Source organism: Bombina bombina, chromosome 6 (genome assembly GCF_027579735.1).
Source record: "Bombina bombina isolate aBomBom1 chromosome 6, aBomBom1.pri, whole genome shotgun sequence".
Lineage (NCBI taxonomy): Eukaryota > Metazoa > Chordata > Amphibia > Anura > Bombinatoridae > Bombina > Bombina bombina.
The window spans coordinates 1023465656-1023489204 of NC_069504.1; the positions used below are offsets into that span (position 1 = coordinate 1023465656).

General features: G+C 37.6%; 1 protein-coding gene across 3 annotated transcripts in view; it reads left to right on the top strand.

Annotated features, from left to right (window-relative positions):
- Positions 1-23549, top strand: part of TSPAN9 (tetraspanin 9) — a 672639-nt gene that overhangs the window by 107224 nt on the left and 541866 nt on the right. For all 3 annotated transcript variants that reach the window (XM_053718751.1, XM_053718752.1, XM_053718753.1), the window contains exon 2: positions 5486-5533. The gene's annotated coding sequence lies outside the window, so the exon portion shown is untranslated. The remainder of the gene's footprint in view (positions 1-5485; positions 5534-23549) is intronic.

Below are 23549 nucleotides of genomic sequence, written 5' to 3' on the forward strand. Positions count from 1 at the left end.
AGGTATATGTCTCTAGCTATTTTAGCTAGAAAAGCTTTATGGATTAAACTTGGAATGCTGACATGTCTTCTAAGTCAACTTTGCTTTCCCTTTCTTTCCAGGGTAAATAATCATTTTCGTTCCTTTCCTCACAACAAGGAACAAAAGCCTGATCCTTCATCCTCAGGAGCGGTATCAGTTTGGAAACTATTTCCAGTTTGGAATATATCCAAGCCTTATAGAAACCTATAGCCAGCTCCTAAGTACCTATGAAGGTGCGGCCCTTATTCCAGCTCAGCTGGTATGGGGCAGATTACGTTTTCTTCAAAGAAATTTGGATCAATTCCGTTCTTAATCTCTGGTTTCAGAAACATTGTTTCAGAAAGGTAAAGAATTGGCTTCAAGTTAAGGCCTCCTGCTAAGAGATTCTTTTCTTCCTGTGTCCCAGTTAACACAGCAAAGGCTCAGCATTTCTGAAATGTGTTTCAGATCTAGAGTTGGCTGGAGTATTTTTGCCAGTTCCAGTTCTGGAACAGGGGCTGGGGTTTTATTTTATCTCTTCATTGTACCAAAGAAGGTCAATTCCTTCAGACCAGTTCCGGATCTATCATTATTGAATCGTTATGTTAGGATACCAACATTCAAGATGGTTACTGTAGGACTATCCTGCCTTTTGTTTAGCAAGGGCATTATATGTCTACAATAGATTTACAGGATGTGTATCTGCATATTCCGATTCATCCAGATCACTTTTAGTGTCTGAGATTCTCTTTTTAGACAAGCATTACCAGTTTTGTGGCTCTACCGTTTGGCCTAGCCTCAGTTCCAAGAATTTTTTTCAAAGGTTCTCGGTGCCCTTCTTTCTGTAATCAGAGAATAGGGTTTTGGTATTTCCTTATTTGGACGATATCTTGGTACTTGCTCAGTCTTCTCATTTTCGAAGAATCTCATACGAATCGACTTGTGTTGTTTCTTCAAGTTCATGGTTGGAGGATCAATTTACCAATCAGTTCATTGATTCCTCAGACAAGGGTAACCTTTTTAGGTTTCTAGATAAATTCAGTGTCTATGACTCTGTCCTTGTCAGACAGGAGAAGTTTAACATTGATATCAGCTTGTCAAAACCTTCAGTCACAATCATTCCCTTTGGTAGCCTTATGCATGGAAATGTTGGGTCTTAGGACTGCCGCATCAGATGCGATCTCCTTTGCTCGTTTTCACATGCGACCTCTTCAGCTCTGTATGCTGAACCAATGGTGCAGGGATTACTCAAAGATATCTCAATTAATATCTTTAAACCGATTTTACGACACTCTCTGACATGGTGGACAGATCACCATCGTTTAGTTCAGGGGGCTTCTTTGTTCTTCCGACCTGGACTATAATCTCAACAGATGCAAGTCTTACAGGTTGGGGAGCTGTGTGGGGGTATCTGACGGCACAAGGGGTTTGGGAATCTCAGGAGGTGAGATTTCCGATCAATATTTTGGAACTCCGTGCAATTTTCAGAGCTCTTCAGTCTTGGCCTCTTCTGAAGAGAGAGTTGTTCATTTGTTTTCAGATAGACAATGTCACAACTGTGGCATACATCAATCATCAAGGAGGGACTCACAGTCCTCTGGCTATGAAAGAAGTATCTCGATTTTTGGTTTGGGCGGAATCCAGCTCCTGTCTAATCTCTGCGGTTCATATCCCAGGTATGGACAATTGGAAGCGGATTATCTCAGTCGCCAAACGTTGCATCCGGGCGAATGGTCTCTTCACCCAGAGGTATTTCTTCAGATTGTTCAAATGTGGGAACTTCCAGAAATAGATCTGATGGCTTCTCATCTAAACAAGAAACTTCCCAGGTATCTGTCCAGATCCCGGGATCCTCAGGCGGAGGCAGTGGATGCATTATCACTTCCTTGGAAGTATCATCCTGCCTATATCTTTCCGCCTCTAGTTCTTCTTCCAAGAGTAATCTCCAAGATTCTGAAGGAATGCTCGTTTGTTCTGCTGGTAGCTCCGGCATGGCCTCACAGGTTTTGGTATGCGGATCTTGTCCGGATGGCCTCTTGCCAACCGTGGACTCTTCCGTTAAGACCAGACCTTTTGTCTCAAGGTCCTTTTTTCCATCAGGATCTGAAATCCTTAAATTTAAAGGTATGGAGATTGAACGCTTGATTCTTGGTCAAAGAGGTTTCTCTGACTCTGTGATTAATACTATGTTACAGGCTCGTAAATCTGTATCCAGAGAGATATATTATAGAGTCTGGAAGACTTATATTTCTTGGTGTCTTTCTCATCATTTTTCTTGGCATTCTTTTAGAATACCGAGAATATTACAGTTCCTTCAGGATGGTTTAGATAAGGGTTTGTCCGCAAGTTCCTTGAAAGGTCAAATCTCTGCTCTTTCTGTTCTTTTTCACAGACAGATTGCTATTCTTCCTGATATTCATTGTTTTGTACAAGCTTTGGTTCGTATAAAGCCTGTCATTAAGTCAATTTCTCCTCCTTGGAGTTTGAATTTGGTTCTGGGGGCTCTTCAAGCTCCTCCATTTGAACCTATGCATTCATTGGATATTAAATTACTTTCTTGGAAAGTTTTGTTCCTTTTGGCCATCTCTTCTGCCAGAAGAGTTTCTGAATTATCTGCTCTTTCTTGTGAGTCTCCTTTTCTGATTTTTCATCAGGATAAGGCGGTGTTGCGAACTTCTTTTGAATTTTTACCTAAGTTGTGAATTCCAACAACATTAGTAGAGACATTGTGGTTCCTTCATTATGTCCTAATCCTAAGAATTCTAAGGCGAAATCGTTGCATTCTTTGGATGTTATTAGAGCTTTGAAATATTATGTTGAAGCTACTAAGTCTTTCCGAAAGACTTCTAGTTTATTTGTTATCTTTTCTGGTTTTAGAAAGGCCAGAAAACTTCTGCCATTTCTTTGGCATCTTGGTTGAAATCTTTAATTCATCTTGCCTATGTTGAGTCGGGTAAGACTCCGCCTCATAGGATTACAGCTCATTCTACTAGGTCAGTTTCTACTTCCTGGGCGTTTAGGAATGAAGCTTCGGTTGATCAGATTTGCAAAGTGGCAACTTGGTCCTCTTTGCATACTTTTACCAAATTCTACCATTTTGTTGTATTTTCTTCTTCTGAAGCAGTTTTTGGTAGAAAAGTACTTCAGGCAGCGGTTTCAGTTTGAATCTTCTGCTTATGTTTTTCATTAAACTTTATTTTGGGTGTGGATTATTTTCAGCAGGAATTGGCTGTCTTTATTTTATCCCTCCCTCTCTAGTGACTCTTGTGTGGAAAGATCCACATCTTGGGTAGTCATTATCCCATACGTCACTAGCTCATGGACTCTTGCTAATTACATGAAAGAAAACATAATTTATGTAAGAACTTACCTGATAAATTAATTTCTTTCATATTAGCAAGAGTCCATGAGGCCTGCCCTTTTTTGTGGTGGTTATGATTTTTTTGTATAAAGCACAATTATTCCAATTCCTTATTTTATATGCTTTCGCACTTTTTTCTTATCACCCCACTTCTTGGCTATTCGTTAAACTGAATTGTGGGTGTGGTGAGGGGTGTATTTATAGGCATTTTAAGGTTTGGGAAACTTTGCCCCTCCTGGTAGGAATGTATATCCCATACGTCACTAGCTCATGGACTCTTGCTAATATGAAAGAAATGAATTTATCAGGTAAGTTCTTACATAAATTATGTTTTTTAGCCTCATATCGTAGGAGTCTAATGTGAGATTCTCTTTTGTGCTCTTTCTAACCTTTTCTTGCATGTTCCATACTTGAGGTGTGAGGAAAGAATCTCTACATTAGGGTTGCTACCTCAGCCATTTTTTCTTCAACACTTATGAGTTACACATGCTGCAGGGTAAGCAGAGCGGAACATGTATTGTGCCTCTGTACATCACACCCTGCAACATGTGTAACTCATAAGTGTCCAGGAAAACATGGCTGAGGTGGCAACCTTACTCTACACGCTTTACAAATGCATGGTGAACTAAAAACTGATCCTTCTTTTTAGATGCAACAAATAAAAACATTACATTTATGTCGCTTTAATATTTGGCAAGTCGAGTTATACTATATTTTTAGTCTACAATCTTTAAAAAAAACTACTTTTTTTAAGCCTGAGATTTTAATGACAATTTAAAACCAAGTTTTCCATTTTTTATGCTATTTAAAATGAGAGGGAAATATGTATGTGCTATGTCACTAATGAACCAATCTGCGGTTATATGTAGTATTTAAGGGGGCAGTAAAATTAAAGGGACATAAAACCCACATTTTTTTTCTTGCATGAATCAGATAGAACATACAATTTTAAACAACTTTTCAATTTTCTTCTATTATCACATTTTTTTTGCTATCTTGCTATCCTTTGCTCAGGAGTGTGCACGTGTCTACAGCACTATATGGCGGCAGTTTTGCAACAATGTTATACATTAGAAAGAGCACTAGAGGGCAGCACTATTTCCTGTCATGTAGTGCTTGAGGCAATAGAAGTCAATTGGAAACCTTTTTTAAAATTGAATTCTCTATCTGAATAATGAGAGAAAAAAAATTGGGTTTAATGTCCCTTTAAAATTCATGATTCAGATAGAGAATCTAATTTTTAAATATATTTCTAGTATTTAATTTGCTTCATTCTCTTGGTATCCTTTGTTAAAATCATACCTAGGTAGACTCAGCAATGGGTACTGCTTGGAGTTATCTGCTGATTAGTGGCTGTACATATATGCCGCTTGTCATGGGCTCACCCAATGTGTTCAGCTAGCTCCCAGTAGTGCATTGCTGCTTCTTCAACAAAGGATACCCAAAGAATGAAGCAAATTTGATAATAGAAGTAATTTGGAAAGTTTGTTTTAAATTGTATGGTCTGTTTTAATACCAATACCAATTGGAAACCTTTTTAAAAATTGAATTCTCTATCTGAATAATGAGAGAAAAAAAATTGGGTTTAATGTCCCTTTAAAATTCATGATTCAGATAGAGAATCTAATTTTTAAATATATTTCTAGTATTTAATTTGCTTCATTCTCTTGGTATCCTTTGTTAAAAATCATACCTAGGTAGACTCAGCAATGGGTACTGCTTGGAGTTATCTGCTGATTAGTGGCTGTACATATATGCCACTTGTCATGGGCTCACCCAATGTGTTCAGCTAGCTCCAAGTAGTGCATTGCTGCTTCTTCAACAAAGGATACCCACAGAATGAAGCAAATTTGATAATATAAGTAATTTGGAAAGTTTGTTTTAAATTGTATGGTCTGTTTTAATACCAAAGTTAACAATAAAGAAACAAATTATTACTTTTATATTTATTTTATTGGCATTCAATTCTAAATCAATTATTTTAGGATGAAATGAAAAGTGTTCACCACGACATTTGGTTATTCTCATTCCTCAACTTTACTTGCAAGGCTATTAATGCCTTAGCTGACTGTAATATTTTTTTTCCTAATAATAATTTGTTTTCTCTTATTCATTCTTTAACAGATAAAAAAAAACAACTTCTCCTAAGGCTCTGAGCTGTAAATCCCACCGGTAAGCAAATCTTTTTTTTTTTTTTTACACCCCAAAACACATTTTGATCTTGATATTTTTATGCGCTGCACGCTACTAGCGGAATCATTCGTTTACATTAGTGGTTTCCCATGAGTGGTTGAAGGCACGCCATCTGTCATCATCCGATTTTGTTGCTAGAACTGTCTCTAAATTCCTTTAATGGTAGCAATGAGACACAGTCTTGATGTTTTGCTTATAATAATAATATCATCAACATATTTGTGGTCTTCATTATCAAAGTGCATTCAGAAATCTTTGTAGTTTTTTTTTTTTTATCTGCTGTTGGTTCACTTTTAACTATATAATATATGTATAATAATCTAAGAATTCGATTATAATCAACTATAGATTTGTAAATACATAAAAATACCATAAATGTATGACTTCATTAAAAGAGTAATATACAATTCTTAAAAGCTATAAACGCGTAAATTGTATTTCATTAAATATTAGGGATATTCAAATCAAAAACCAAAGTTGATTTCTAAGTAGCTAAATCATTTGGACTGATGCAACTCTTTCTTATATTGTATTGACAACTGCAGCCTATGTCTAAGTGGCTTTCAGAGCTCCCGTCCCCTGCAATCTAAATATAGAGCTTAACCTATAAAGCTCTTAACAGTGACGCACCCATCTGTATTTCGTCACTTAGCTCCAAATACTCTCTGGATTGCCCTCTTCCATCAAAGGACCAGTAAATAAAGCAGTTTTGTATAATCGGCAGATGCGTGATAGTAAAACAATGGCACTTAGGGCTAGATTTATCAAAGCTGAGGCGTACAGGGGAACGTATACGCGCCCCTGTATGCCTCAGCTCGCCTGTGGCGGGGCAAAATTACCCGCAGGTAATCAACATTGCACACAAGCGCTCGCGTGCAATCCTGCCCGCGCACAGCCAATCACGCGCGGGCAGGAGCTGTCAATCTACTCAGTCAGACTCGACCGCGGAGATTGAATTTTGCCACCTTAGAGGTGGTGAAGAGGTTAAGGAAGCGGCGGTCTGGTGACCGCTGCTTGATAAATTACGGCGAGCAAGTTCTTGTGAGAACTTGCAGCCGTAGGGCTTTGGTAAATCGAGCCCTTAGTCTGAACTTCAAATGAGTTGAAGATTTTTTTCTGACAAATGTCAGTTATATCTAGTCCCACTCCTGTATCATGTGACAGGCATCAGCCAATCACAAATGCATATACGTATAGTCTGTGTCTTGCACATGCTCAGTACGAGCTGGTGACTCAAAAAGTGTAAATTCTAAAACGAGTGCAAATTTTGTTATTGGAAGTAAATTGTAAAGTTGTTTAAAATTGCTGCTCTATCTGAATCATAAGTTTAATTTTGACTTGAGTGTCCCTTTACGCTACATCTTTATTTGCTCTTATCATTACTACTTCCCTCCCCCCCCTCCCTAGACTTCTGTCACGCTGCTTACAGTCTTTAGAGCTCTTTATCCCGCTCCATCAGACATCCTCACACCTGTATGGCTTCAAGTGCTTCTGGAAAGCCCGCCTGTTTAAAGAGGCTTACCACCTCTGCTCTGTAAGCTCCTTCTTCATTTTAACTGACAAATATTGTATTGCCTTTTTTCATTGCTGCACTACTCATACCCAGCACTATGAAATTTGGCAACAGATAATAAATATGTAAATAACAATAATAAATAATATGAATATATTAAACGTGTTTAGTATGTGAGGATTGTCATTGCATTTCAGTACTTAAAGGGACATGAAACCCACATTTTCTTTCATGATTTTGAAAGATCATGCATTTTTTTTTTTTTTTAATATTTTATTTATCACCAACATAAGGTACATTCGTAAAACAAACATCTGCAATACTTTACGCAGGGTGTGCTAAAGGATTACAAAGTTGATAAAGCATTAGAAAGAAATGTAACAGTATACATTCTCAGATACATTAAAATGTAATAATCACATTTATAGTAAGAAATGCAAGAATCGTCTACGGATTTGAGTGACATCTAGGTTGTATGCATATGCACCTCAATGTTGGGGTTTTGTTATTTTATAAACTAATACAACTAAACACCTATAAACAAAAATAAAATCAACAAAGGACAAAGGGAAACAAACAAAACAACAACAAAAAAACAGAAATGACCAAATAGACACGAACATAATAGAACCGAACAGGTACCAGGAGCCTTAGAAATAAATTAATGCTGTCATATGTAGGTACCAAGATGGTATGTCTTAAGGAAATTAAAAGGCTGATATATATGTATAGTGGTAGACTAATTCACTGGCCTCTCTTGAACACCCCCAATATTGTTAACAAGGTAGTCTAAAACGAGTAATAAACAGTCAGGCAGCGCCAGTTCATTATGTCAGCTAGTATACTCAGTATCAAACATTAGCCCCAAATAAAAATCACTCAGTTGTGTCAGCAATGATGTAAAATAAATGGGCCTGAAGTGTACATTGAAGCCAGATTGCGACAATAGAAGCATATCTGCCACAGAGCTTTATGTAATACGGTAGTATTCCACAGAAGTGGGAAAACAAGACAGCCGCAGTGTAAAATAATATGGTGTATAGTGATAGATTAGTCCAGTAGCTAGTTTTAGAGGTTATCAACATTTGAGTGGTATAATGTAATTGTATGCATTATATTAGATGGGTTTTGCCTACTATTTTGGGTCTGTGAAAAGACACAAACAAGCAGGAAACAGTATGATAGAAACCCCAAGGTAACAATAAACATTATAGCATGATAGCATGACAGAGGGGATAAATATTGATCTATTTGGAAGATGACAAGATTGCGTTCTGGTAACCTATATTAAAATCAGAATTTACCCCTAACAAGTAAAAATACTGGGAGTAGAGTAACAGTCAGGTAGAAGTGGGGTATGATATTAAGAGTGCCAGTATATTGCCTAAAATGTGACATCCTCTGCTGCACCGATCCTACACCTTACATTTATGCAGTCATCCCAGATTAAATTATAAGTATAGTAATTGGTTGCAATCTGCTGGCATTTAGAGCGAAAGGTATATATATATATATATAAAAAAAAAAAAAGAAAGAAATTTAAGTAAGTTTCAATGAAACATTTATACACACCGTATTCAAACACTGAGCATAATGAATGGTAGATTTAGAATTAAAGTTTTGCAGCGTAAATTATTTGTGCACTAACTAAAGTTTCTGCTACCTTAAAAATGATAACACAAGCCGCCATAATGCACAAGGGCTCCCAGAAATAATATAGGAGTACTGAGTGAAAAGCCCGCTTCTATACAAGATGGCGTGTATCATGGCGATTCAATCAAAAGTTATATTGATGAAGTTGTTGACATGATATTGGGTCACTTCTTGTGAAAACTAATGTGGGCTAGTAAACTGACCCGTAGTGTCTCTGTTCATACCAATAGAACATGTAAATATCACAATAAAGCAGAGGCAACAAGTAAAAAACAAAACAAAAAAAAACACCATTTAAATCACAACAATATAGATCAAATATGTTCAGTATCATAAAGATTACTAGTCCAATGTACCCACAATGCCAGTATTAAAGTCCACCAGAGATAGAAGAAGTATCCTTTGGAGTAGAAAGGTTAATAGCAACCGATAACACAAGTAAGTTATAATTCAGCCAACCCCAGTAGGTAAACGCATCTCATTCAATTGTAAAGGCACCTCCTCCGTTTTCATACTGATTCTCCCCTCTTCAGATAAGCCAGCAGTGAATGAAGTAATAAATAAAACAAAGCAGTGATCATGGGTATTCTTAGTGCAGTTTGTGGGGCTGTAGATGCAATAGGCAATACCTCCTTTACTGCTCAATCCACCTGGGTTACGAGCCAGTGAGGGTGAGGAGGACCACAGCAAGTCCCAATTTGAATTGCAGTATGGATCTGCAGCAGGCTTCAGCGTCTGCAGATGTAAGGGAATCGTGGCTATCATTGGCATCTCTGTCACTGCTTTCAGTTGCGCAAAAGTTAGGTCTGGTAGACTGCTCGCTGCCTTATATGTATAGGATGCAGGAACGTTAGTTGCAGTATGCCAGATATGACCAGGGTGATTTGAAGTGTTTCTCTCCAGCAGGGGGGATTTTTCCGATATTCTTATTGCTGTGCAGAGACTCATGCAGGAGGATAAAAGTAGATCTAGCCTGGGCATGAAAAAGGCTTTTATTTCAGCCAATACTTGGACGGTTGCATCTGATTTACCAGAAGTGAGAGTCTCCATTGTACATGTACACCACGTGGCGGTAGAATACTTGTCACTGTGTTAAATATCCTTTTCTTCTTTAATATGCTTCTCGGCGGCCAAGGGTTGGTATGCCTCGATCCAAGATAGTTCCCGGGCACAAGATATTGCCAAGGGATGTGAGGATGGCTAAGTGTAAGGTCACTTCTTCCACAAGCTACACAGAGCTCCCGAAAGATCATGCATTTTTAAACAACTTTCTAATTTACTTCTTTTATCTAATTTGTTTTATTATCTTGATATTCTTTGCTGAAAAGCATATCTAGATAGGCTCAGTAGCTGCTGATTGGTTCCTGCACATAGAAGCCTGGGGTGATTGGCTCACCCATGTGCACTGCTTTTTCTTCAACTTAGAATTTTTAAAAAAATAAAGCAAAATAAATAATAGAAGTAAATTGTAATGTTGTTTAAATTTGTATTCTCTATCTGAATAATGAAAGAAAATTTTAGGATTTAGTGTCCCTTTAAAGGAATAGTCTAGTCAAAATTAAACTTTCATGATTCAGATAGAGCAGGCAATTTAAAGGAACACTGAACCCAATTTTTTTATTTTGTGATTCAGATAGAGCATGCAATTTTAAGTACCTTTCTAATTTACTCCTATTATCAATTTCTTTCATGTAATTAACAAGAGTCCATGAGCTAGTGACGTATGGGATATACATTCCTACCAGGAGGGGCAAAGTTTCCCAAACCTTAAAATGCCTATAAATACACCCCTCACCACACCCACAAATCAGTTTTACAAACTTTGCCTCCAAGGGAGGTGGTGAAGTAAGTTTGTGCTAGATTCTACGTTGATATGCGCTCCGCAGCAAGTTGGAGCCCGGTTTTCCTCTCAGCGTGCAGTGAATGTCAGAGGGATGTGAGGAGAGTATTGCCTATTGAATGCAGTGATCTCCTTCTACGGGGTCTATTTCATAAGGTTCTCTGTTATCGGTCGTAGAGATTCATCTCTTACCTCCCTTTTCAGATCGACGATATACTCTTATATTTACCATTTCCTCTACTGATTCTCGTTTCAGTACTGGTTTGGCTTTCTACAAACATGTAGATGAGTGTCCTGGGGTAAGTAAGTCTTATTTTCTGTGACACTCTAAGCTATGGTTGGGCACTTTATTTATAAAGTTCTAAATATATGTATTCAAACATTTATTTGCCTTGACTCAGAATGTTCAACTTTCCTTATTTCCAGACAGTCAGTTTCATATTTGGGATTATGCTTTAAATTATCATATTTTGTCTTACCTCAAAAATTTGACTTTTTTCCCTGTGGGCTGTTAGGCTCGCGGGGGCTGAAAATGCTTCATTTTATTGCGTCATTTTTGGCGCGGATTTTTTTGCCGAAAAAATTCATTTCCGTTTCCGGCGTCATACGTGTCGCCGGAAGTTGCGTCATTTTTTGACGTTATTTTGCGCCAAAAATGTCGGCGTTCCGGATGTGGCGTCATTTTTGGCGCCAAAAGCATTTAGGCGCCAAATAATGTGGGCGTCTTATTTGGCGCCAAAAAATATGGGCGTCGCTTTTGTCTCCACATTATTTCAGTCTCATTTTCATTTGCTTCTGGTTGCTAGAAGCTTGATGTTTGGCATTTTTTTCCCATTCCTGAAACTGTCTTATAAGGAATTTGATCTATTTTGCTTTATATGTTGTTTTTTCTCTTACATATTGCAAGATGTCTCACGTTGCATCTGAGCCAGAAGATACTACAGGAAAACCACTGCCTGCTGGATCTACCAAAGCTAAGTGTATCTGCTGTAAACTTTTGGTAGCTATTTCTCCAGCTGTTGTTTGTAATAATTGTCATGACAAACTTGTTAAAGCAGATAATATTTCCTTTAGTGATGTACCATTGCCTGTTGCAGTCCCCTCAACATCTAAGGTGCAGAATGTTCCTGATAACATAAGAGATTTTGTTTCTGAATCCATAAAGAAGGCTTTGTCTGTTATTTCTCCTTCTAGTAAACGTAAAAGTCTTTTAAATCTTCTCTCTCTACAGATGAATTTTTAAATGAACACCATCATTCTGATTCTTTGGACTCTTCTAGTTCAGAGGATTCTGTCTCAGAGATTGATGCTGATAAATCTTCATATTTATTTAAGATGGAATTTATTCGCTCTTTACTTAAAGAAGTACTAATTGCTTTAGAAATAGAGGATTCTAGTCCTCTTGATACTAATTCTATACGTTTGGATAAGGTTTTTAAATCTCCTGCGGTTATTCCAGAAGTCTTTCCTGTTCCTAATGCTATTTCTGCAGTAATTGCTAAGGAATGGGATAAATTGGGTAATTCATTTACTCCTTCTAAACGTTTTAAGCAATTATATCCTGTTCCGCCTGACAGGTTAGAATTTTGGGACAAAATCCCTAAAGTTGATGGGGCTATTTCTACCCTTGCTAAACGTACTACCATTCCTACGTCAGATGGTACCTCGTTTAAGGATCCTTTAGATAGAAAAATTGAATCTTTTCTAAGAAAAGCTTATCTATGTTCAGGTAATCTTCTTAGACCTGCTATATCATTGGCTGATGTTGCTGCAGCTTCAACTTTTTGGTTGGAAACTCTAGCGCAACAAGTAACAAATCGTGATTCTCATGATATTATTATTCTTCTCCAGCATGCTAATAATTTCATCTGTGATGCCATTTTTGATATTATTAGAGTTGATGTTAGATTTATGTCTCTGGCTATCTTAGCCAGAAGAGCTTTATGGCTTAAGACTTGGAATGCTGATATGGCTTCTAAATCAACTCTACTTTCCATTTCTTTCCAGGGAAACAAATTATTTGGTTCTCAGTTGGATTCTATTATTTCAACTGTTACTGGTGGGAAAGGAACTTTTTTACCACAGGATAAAAAGTCTAAAGGTAAAAACAGGGCTAACAATCGTTTTCGTTCCTTTCGTTTCAACAAAGAACAAAAGCCTGATCCTTCGTCCTCAGGAGCAGTTTCAGTTTGGAAACCATCTCCAGTCTGGAATAAATCCAAGCCTGCTAGAAAGGCAAAGCCTGCTTCTAAGTTCACATGAAGGTACGGCCCTCATTCCAGTTCAGCTGGTAGGGGGCAGGTTACGTTTTTTCAAAGAAATTTGGATCAAATCTGTTCACAATCTTTGGATTCAAAACATTGTTTCAGAAGGGTACAGAATTGGTTTCAAGATGAGACCTCCTGCAAAGAGATTTTTTCTTTCCCATGTCCCAGTAAATCCAGTGAAAGCTCAAGCATTTCTGAATTGTGTTTCAGATCTAGAGTTGGCTGGAGTAATTATGTCAGTTCCAGTTCCGGAACAGGGGATGGGGTTTTATTCAAATCTCTTCATTGTACCAAAGAAGGAGAATTCCTTCAGACCAGTTCTGGATCTAAAATTATTGAATCGTTATGTAAGGATACCAACGTTCAAGATGGTAACTGTAAGGACTATATTGCCTTTTGTTCAGCAAGGGAATTATATGTCCACAATAGATTTACAGGATGCATATCTGCATATTCCGATTCATCCAGATCATTATCAGTTCCTGAGATTCTCTTTTCTAGACAAGCATTACCAATTTGTGGCTCTACCGTTTGGCCTTGCTACAGCTCCAAGAATTTTCACAAAGATTCTCGGTGCCCTTCTGTCTGTAATCAGAGAACAGGGTATTGTGGTATTTCCTTATTTGGACGATATCTTGGTACTTGCTCCGTCTTTACATTTAGCAGAGTCTCATACGAATCGACTTGTGTTGTTTCTTCAAGATCATGGTTGGAGGATCAATTTACCAAAAAGTTCTTTGATTCCTCAAACAAGGGTGACCTTTCTGGGTTTCCAGATAGATTCAGTGTCCATGACTCTGTCTTTAACAGACAAGAGACGTCTAAAATTGATTACAGCTTGTCGAAACCTTCAGTCACAATCATTCCCTTCGGTAGCCTTATGCATGGAAATTCTAGGTCTTATGACTGCTGCATCGGACGCGATCCCCTTTGCTCGTTTTCACATGCGACCTCTTCAGCTCTGTATGCTGAACCAATGGTGCAGGGATTACACGAAGATATCTCAATTAATATCTTTAAAACCGATTGTTCGACACTCTCTAACGTGGTGGACAGATCACCATCGTTTAATTCAGGGGGCTTCTTTTGTTCTTCCGACCTGGACTGTAATTTCAACAGATGCAAGTCTCACAGGTTGGGGAGCTGTGTGGGGATCTCTGACGGCACAAGGAGTTTGGGAATCTCAGGAGGTGAGATTACCGATCAATATTTTGGAACTCCGTGCAATTTTCAGAGCTCTTCAGTTTTGGCCTCTTCTGAAGAGAGAATCGTTCATTTGTTTTCAGACAGACAATGTCACAACTGTGGCATACATCAATCATCAAGGAGGGACTCACAGTCCTCTGGCTATGAAAGAAGTATCTCGAATTTTGGTTTGGGCGGAATCCAGCTCCTGTCTAATCTCTGCGGTTCATATCCCAGGTGTAGACAATTGGGAAGCGGATTATCTCAGTCGCCAAACGTTGCATCCGGGCGAATGGTCTCTTCACCCAGAGGTATTTCTTCAGATTGTTCAATTGTGGGGGCTCCCAGAGATAGATCTGATGGCCTCTCATCTAAACAAGAAACTTCCCAGGTATCTGTCCAGATCCCGGGATCCTCAGGCGGAGGCAGTGGATGCATTATCACTTCCTTGGAAGTATCATCCTGCCTATATCTTTCCGCCTCTAGTTCTTCTTCCAAGAGTAATCTCCAAGATTCTGAGGGAATGCTCGTTTGTTCTGCTAATAGCTCCGGCATGGCCTCACAGGTTTTGGTATGCGGATCTTGTCCGGATGGCATCTTGCCAGCCATGGACTCTTCCGTTAAGACCAGACCTTCTGTCACAAGGTCCTTTTTTCCATCCGGATCTGAAATCCTTAAATTTAAAGGTATGGAGATTGAACGCTTGATTCTTGGTCATAGAGGTTTCTCTGACTCCGTGATTAATACTATGTTACAGGCTCGTAAATCTGTATCTCGAGAGATATATTATAGAGTCTGGAAGACTTATATTTCTTGGTGTCTTTCTCATCATTTTTCTTGGCATTCTTTTAGAATACCGAGAATTTTACAATTTCTTCAGGATGGTTTGGATAAGGGTTTGTCCGCAAGTTCTTTGAAAGGACAAATCTCTGCTCTTTCTGTTCTTTTTCACAGAAAGATTGCTATTCTTCCTGATATTCATTGTTTTGTACAAGCTTTGGTTCGTATAAAACCTGTCATTAAGTCAATTTCTCCTCCTTGGAGTTTGAATTTGGTTCTGGGAGCTCTTCAAGCTCCTCCGTTTGAACCTATGCATTCATTGGACATTAAATTACTTTCTTGGAAAGTTTTGTTCCTTTTGGCCATCTCTTCTGCTAGAAGAGTTTCTGAATTATCTGCTCTTTCGTGTGAGTCTCCTTTTCTGATTCTTCATCAGGATAAGGCGGTGTTGCGAACTTCTTTTGAATTTTTACCTAAAGTTGTGAATTCCAACAACATTAGTAGAGAAATTGTGGTTCCTTCATTATGTCCTAATCCTAAGAATTCTAAGGAGAAATCATTGCATTCTTTGGATGTTGTTAGAGCTTTGAAATATTATGTTGAAGCTACGAAATCTTTCCGTAAGACTTCTAGTCTATTTGTTATCTTTTCCGGTTCTAGGAAAGGCCAGAAAGCTTCTGCCATTTCTTTGGCATCTTGGTTGAAATCTTTAATTCATCTTGCCTATGTTGAGTCGGGTAAAACTCCGCCTCAAAGAATTACAGCTCATTCTACTAGGTCAGTATCTACTTCCTGGGCGTTTAGGAATGAAGCTTCGGTTGACCAGATCTGCAAAGCAGCAACTTGGTCTTCTTTGCATACTTTTACTAAATTCTACCATTTTGATGTATTTTCTTCTTCTGAAGCAGTTTTTGGTAGAAAAGTTCTTCAGGCAGCGGTTTCAGTTTGAATCTTCTGCTTATGTTTTTTGTTAAACTTTATTTTGGGTGTGGATTATTTTCAGCAGGAATTGGCTGTCTTTATTTTATCCCTCCCTCTCTAGTGACTCTTGTGTGGAAAGATCCACATCTTGGGTAGTCATTATCCCATACGTCACTAGCTCATGGACTCTTGTTAATTACATGAAAGAAAACATAATTTATGTAAGAACTTACCTGATAAATTCATTTCTTTCATATTAACAAGAGTCCATGAGGCCCACCCTTTTTTGTGGTGGTTATGATTTTTTTGTATAAAGCACAATTATTCCAATTCCTTATTTTATATGCTTCGCACTTTTTCTTATCACCCCACTTCTTGGCTATTCGTTAAACTGATTTGTGGGTGTGGTGAGGGGTGTATTTATAGGCATTTTAAGGTTTGGGAAACTTTGCCCCTCCTGGTAGGAATGTATATCCCATACGTCACTAGCTCATGGACTCTTGTTAATATGAAAGAAATGAATTTATCAGGTAAGTTCTTACATAAATTATGTTTTTTGTTAGTTCTCTTGCTATCTTTATTTGAAAAAGAAGGCATCTAAGCTAAGGAGCCAGACAGTTTTTGGTTCAGACCCTGGAAAGCACTTGTTTATTGGTGGGTGAATTTATTCACCAATCAGCAAGAATAACCCAGGTTGTTCACCAAAAATGGTCCGGCATCTAAACTTATATTCTTGATTTTCAAATAAAGATACCAAGAGAATGATGAAAATTTGATAATAGGAGTAAATTAGAAAGTTGCTTAAATTTGCATGCTCTATATGAATCACAAAAGAAAAAATTTGGGTTCAGTGTCCCTTTAAGCAACTTTTCTAATTTACTCCTATGAATTTTTCTTTTTTGGTTCAGAACCTGGGTAGCCCTTGCTGATTGGTGGCTAAATTTAGACAACGATAAGAAAGTTCTACCTAAGTGCTGAACCAAAAATGTGCCGGCTCCTATGCTTACATTCTTGCTATTTCAAATAAAGATACCAAGAGAACAAAGAAAAGTTGATAATAGGAGTAAATTAGAAAGTTGTTTAAAATTGTTGCTTAAATTTGTCTGCTCTATCTGAATCATGAAACTTTAATTTTGACTAGACTATTCCTAATACAAGGTAGAAAGGCTTGGGAAAACTCTCGCGATATTCCTGTAGATGTCATTTTTTTTCCTCTCACTTTTCAAATTACAGTTTCTACTGAATTTCTAATAAGTTTCAGGTAGAGATGTCGCTAGTTTTTCTAAAAGCTATAGCCCAAGATACACCTCCCTATGTTGCGATCCAGATAGCGCCCTTTTGGTATATTGTGTATGATGTCACATATTGTGTATGATGTCACATATTGTGTTTAGTAATTTAGGCAATAGCTCTGGATACTTTTAAAATGAATTCTAATTCCTGAACACATTGACTTTTTCACTTAACAGCCATGATTAGACTGTGTGAAAAACCCTAAAATGAGTTTACTCAGGATTAATCCATAGTAGTCTCACACTCGTAGTACCCTTGTTTTTAATTGAATGCAAAAGATTGTTTCCTTTTGAAGTCACTACTTGGGTCAGTTGCTTAAAGGGACATTAAACTTTATTCTCTTCCTGCAGCTCTTTTCAAATCTTTTGTGTTTTAATAGATGAAAGGTGCAATATAATTAAGCTCCCCCTCTTTGTGCTGGGGGCTGCCATCTTGGAGCTCAGGTATTCTCATAACCTGTGAAAAAGGCAGTGCACACTCACAGATCAGTAATATTGTCCACTTTTGTACAGTTGTATAATGTGCTATAGGTTAGTGTGCATGATACAGAGCAGGAGCTGTACATTTTTGCTGTGGCTGCGTTGCTCTATATTATTGAGTGTTTTTTTAAATATATTTTTATGTAACTGTAAAACTTTAAAAAATGCAAAAGTATAAAGCTCACATTTACAGTGGGATGTGGCTACTGAAGAAATATTGAAGTACAATATCTTCCCTTTTTACATAGAGATTATTTATGTAATATTTTCTAGTTGGCTTTATAGTATCTAATGATTAGTTTGGTTTATATAGCGGTGCCTGTAGAAAAGTTCGGAGGCATGATTAAAGGAACACTAAAATTAGAATCAAACTTTCATTAAAGGGACAGTCAACACTTCATTTAACATGATTGGATATTGAAAATAAAAAAACGAAGTTGCGCCTGCACTATACCCCTCCTGCCTTGCCGCCTTGCTTCTTTCCTAATCAGCGTCGCTAACCTCTCTAATAACCGGTAAATATGGCAGCCGAACTCCCCCCACCGTTACGTAGCTGCCTTCTTCTTCAACTGATAAGCAAATCAGAATCCAGTCCTCGGACAGAAATTGCACACGCAAGGCAGGAGGGGTATAGTGCAGACGCATCTTCGTTTTTTTATTTTCAATATCCAATCATGTTAAATGAAGTGTTGACTGTCCCTTTAATCAATAGAGCATGCAAGCATGCAATTGTAAACTACTTTCTAATTCACTCTCATTATTAAAATGTGCACAATCTTTTTATAGTCACACTTTCCTAGGCTCCAGCTCCTACTGAGCAAGAAATTACAGAATAGATGTATATGCATTTAGTGATTGGCTGATGGCTGCCAAAATTTGTCAAAAAATATACTTCTAATTTTAAATTAAGACCAAGTGCTACTGCATTTTTTTTTATTATGCATTTATTGGCTATGCTATTGTACTTAAAGGGACAGTCAAGTCCAGAAAAAAACATTCATGATTCAAATAGGGCATGTAATTTAAAAAAAATTTCCAGTAAACTTTTATCACCAATTTTGCTTTGTTCACTTGCATTCTTAGTTAAAAGCTAAACTTAGGTGGTTCATATGCTAATTTCTTAGACCTTGAAGGCCGCCTCTAATCTAAATGCATTTTGACCACTAGAGTACGTTAGTTCATGTGTTATATAGATAACATTGAGCTCATGTATTTAAATTTACTGAGGAGTGAACACTGATTGGCTAAAATACAAGTCTGTCAAAAGAACTGAAATAAGGGGGCAGTCTGCAGAGGCTTAGGAGGCGATTTATCAAGCTGAGGCAGACAGGGGCCTCTGGCGGGCTGGATTCCCCTGGAGGCAGTGGAGGCTCCTCCATTTGAGCACTCCCGCACGTGAACACCCAAATAAAAGGGGGGAAAAAGAAAGAAAATAATTTATTTGGATGAATAAATATAATTTCTCCTATTGGAAAAATTATATTTATTCAGCCAAAATTTTTCTAGTCTAGACTGTCAAGTTTTATTTAAAAAAAAACCCACCTTTTATATACATCTATGCTCTATTATACTTCTCTACCGCACGTGCGGTAGAGAAGTATAGCCTGTCATACAAATTTGCATATTTTTCCTCTATGCTTGCAGTGCAGCCCATAACTGAGCCTATACCTCTCTTAATCGCACACTATTTAGTGTGCTAATTGGGCTATTTGTATGGGCGGCCAGCAGAGGGAGCACTTTTTTTTATTAAGTTTTCTTTTTTTTTTTGCTGGCTCAGTCGCGCCAAAAATTTCAGTGCGCAGGCAGCCAGTTGGATCTCATCTGGAGTCTGGTTTGGCCGGGACTCCCGGGAGAAATGGGCATCTAAATTGTAAGTGTATCTTCTACTTTTAGCCCTGCTGTGGGCTAGCACTGCACCGGACCGGCCAGGGAGGCATTGAAGTCAGAGAGCAATGTATATCCTCCCCCAGTACACGCCTCTGGAATATGTTTGTGTGTGGTGTCGTGGGTGTCTAAGTTACAGAGTTAGCAAGATGTTGAAACGTATTTGTCTTGGGCTGCAGACACTCTCATTTTATTATTACTTAAAGTAATAAAATGAGTCTGCAGCCCAAGACAAATACGTTTCAACATCTTGCTAACTCTGTAACTTAATAATAATAATTTTTATTGTGGTTTAGACCCTGTAATTATTGTATGATGTATCTTAGGCACTTATATTTATGATTTTTTGTTGACCATGGCATTTAACACAGCATGCAGTGTACCGTATGTTCTGCACGTTTTAGGTTGCTATGGCAACCTTGGGTGATCTGTACTGCTCATGTGTAAGTAACACTCTTACTGCTTAGAATTTTGTCTTATTTACTGCAGTGTTTTGGTTTCTATTAGGTATTCATGTACATATTATATCACCTGGTTTGTACATATTTGGGATTTCCACGCTAACTTTATTGTTATATAGGTTGCTATGGCAACCATGTTGCGGTCTGTGCAATCCCTGTGAATAATGATTGGTGCCTACATTATATGTTATAAGACTCTTTATACTGTGCTGTATAACACTGATTAAAGTGATTTTTGCTAAGTCAATTGGAGTGCGCTTGTCCTATATTTATATATATATATATATATATATATATATATATATATATATATGAGCAATCTGAGGGGCGGGGCTTTATTTCAAGGGGTGTGGTCAGGGGAGGGGCTACGTGCACCTCCATCTTCATAATTCACCAGCCGCCACTGCCTGGAGGAATTCATCATTGCACACGAGCGCTATTTTGCGCGCGTGCAATCCAGCCCACTGCACGTGCACAGCCAATCCCGTGCGGGCAGCAGGAGCTGTCAATTTCCCCAGTCGGAATATACCTGGGGAAATTTGCCACTTTAGAGGTGGCGAAAGGTTAGGATGACCGCTGCTTGTTAAATCCGGTGTGCAGGTTCTCTTGTGAGAACCTGCAGTCGTATGGGGTCGAAAGGCTTGCAAAGCCTTTGATAAATCAACCCCTAAATTACAAGGTAATTACATAGGTAAAACGTGTATTATTATAACTATGTTGGTTATGCAAAACTGGGGAATGGGTAATTAAGAGATTATCTATCTTTTAAAACAACAAAAATTCTGAGGTTGACTTTAATGGTCCTTTTAAATTGAAACTGGTCAAATATAAACTGTTAAGATTTACATTTAAAATTGTTGTAAATGTGTGTATAGTGCATACGCCATACTTATTAGGACAAACACCTTGTTTTATGCAATTGTTTTTCAATGATCAAAATACACCCTCCAGTTTACTTACTTGGAGGAGCCAATCTGCAAATTAGCGAGAGAGAGATGTGGCAAAGTTAGGCTTGTGAAGCCTGGCATGTGCTCTTTCAATTTTCAGTACTGGTAAATCCACCATTTTCAGACTTATATTACAGGAAAGGGGGCAAAACAAATAAAGTATATTGCAAATTTAGTTTTGCTATGCATATTTAAGCATTTTATTTCACAATTACTGCCCCTTTTTTAGTGTTAAGTGAAAAGTTTTATTTAAATAGAATGTTCATGTTCTTTAGACTTTCTTTTGATGAAAATACAAGTCAATAGCTCCATCTGCAGACAAATGTGAAACTTGTAAGGAGAAACTGATGGCAGATGAATAAAAAAGGGACAATAAAGGCCTTTCATGCTATAGACTAATCAATAAAGTTTCTGTTCCCATCGGTGGATTAGTCAGATATTCTATTAATATATCAGTTAGATAAATTTAGCTAATAATCTGGAATGTAGCCCCATAAACAATAAGAAGTTCAATAAAACGTAATACAAGTTCTGATCTATTTCAGTTGAAATGGAAATAACGTGATTCTGATTTCATGTTAAAAACAAAACAAAAAAACATGTACCTGAATGTATAAAATGTATTATTTTTATGAATGCAAATGGATTAAGGGCAGAAATACTACATCTTAGTGTCTGTGCTGCATTTTCATATGTAGTCTTGAGAATTGACATCCCCTAGTTTTGCATTGTATGAGATTTTTTGCTGCTGTTTGTTTTTATTAGACAATGTATATTTAAAGGGACGGTAATTAATGTATGCAGTGTCTATAAACATTGCTGTACATACACATTACAGTTTGCCTGGATATGGATAAAAATAAAGTTATATAAATATATTTTTGCCTTTGGTTTAGTGAATGATTACTTTGATGGCCAGTTTTTCGTTATTTAGCCTGACTTATATTATTGCATAGTTCCAAAATTTTCTTTGAGCTATATGTTTTATTCATTAAAAAAAAAGACAGAATTGACCTTTGCACGTTTTTGTTAAATTTGTTAAATTTCTTGTGGATGGTTAACAGACAAGAAATACAGGGTATGGATTTTGATAATCTGCTGGGAAGTGTCCTCTTATTAATTGGAATACAAGTGTTAAATTGTCCCCATTACAGGGGGATTATTTGGGGAACAAATCCATTGAAAAGCATAAAATAAACTGTTATCTCTGTGTATTTTTTTTATGATTTGGAATAAGTTTGAATTTGAAAACTACACAGAAAGCCATGCAAATGCACTTCCCAAATTGAATTCCAATTAACTGGAAATTACCACTGTGGGCAACATTACATACGCCGGTTTTGGTATCCCATATACAGCACCGGATATAAATGCGGCACTTATATTTCACCAGTCGCCCGCAATTTTTACTCCCATAAGATAACATAGGACCGCGTCACAAATCGGTATCACATATCCAGAGCAAGGACTTACGCAGCGAGAATGGAGACATTTTACTCCATTTTCACCTCGCCACACATAGGCAGGCACAGCAAGACTTGCGCTGTGTATGTGAGCACCATAACCCCCTGAAAATAGTAACTAACACCTAACGCAGGCGCAATATCTATCTACCTGTCAACCTCCAACCCCCAACCCCCATCGCAATAACTAATAAACTATATTAACCCCTAATCCGCCAACCCCCACATTGCAAAATATCTAATTAACCTATTAACACATAATCCGCCAACCCCCCACAACGCTATATACCTAATTAAGTGAGTAACCCCTAAACCGCTATCACACCACAATGCAATATAATTTAATAAACTATTAACCCCTAATCCCCCATTCACCCATATCGCAAAGTACCTATTAAAACTATTAATCCCTAAACCGACACCCCCCACCAATGTAATAAATTTAATTAACCTATCAACCCCTAATGTGCCATTAACCCACATTGCAAAAAAACTAATAAATCTTTTAACACCTAATCTGCCAAACCCCCACTATTAAAATAACTAAATTACTAAGCCCCTAACCTAACACCCCCTAAATTAACCCCAATTACCTAAATTAAAAAGTTACAAACAATTAAAATAAAAAAAGCTAACATTACTTAAAAATACAAAAATTAAATCATCTAAGATTACAAAAATAAAAGTCTAACATTACATAAAATAATAAACCAAATTTAAAAAAATAAAAACATTAAACCTAATCCCTATGAAAATAAAAAAGCCCCCTCCAAAATAAAAACACCCCCTAATCTAATGCCGAACTACCAGGTCATTGCCCTAAGTTAAACAGCTCTTTTACCAAAAAAACAAAAACAAACCCAAAATAAATGAAACCTAACACTAAAAAATCCTAAACTACCCATTGCCCCTAAAGGGGCATTTGTATGGGCATTGCCCTTAAAAGGGCATTCAGCTCTTTTACTGCCCTTAAAAGGACATTCAGCTCTTTTTTTCAAAGGCCCATTAATCCCTAATCTAAAAAAAAGAATAAAATAAATTAATTAGGTACTTACGGTTCCTGAAGTCCGGCGGTGAAGTCTTCTTCCATACGGGGATATCTTCTACCTTCTTCCAGGAACAAGCTGGCACGGAGCAGACCGCGGAACTGATGACCGGTGACTGCGCAACTGATGACCGGTGGCGGCAGAACTGATGGCGGTTTAGTGGGTGGGGGGGTTTTACTGTTAGAGGGGGGACTTAGTATTTTTTAAGGTAAAAGAACTGTTTAACTTAGAGCAATGCCCTAAGTTAATAACCTCAATACTAT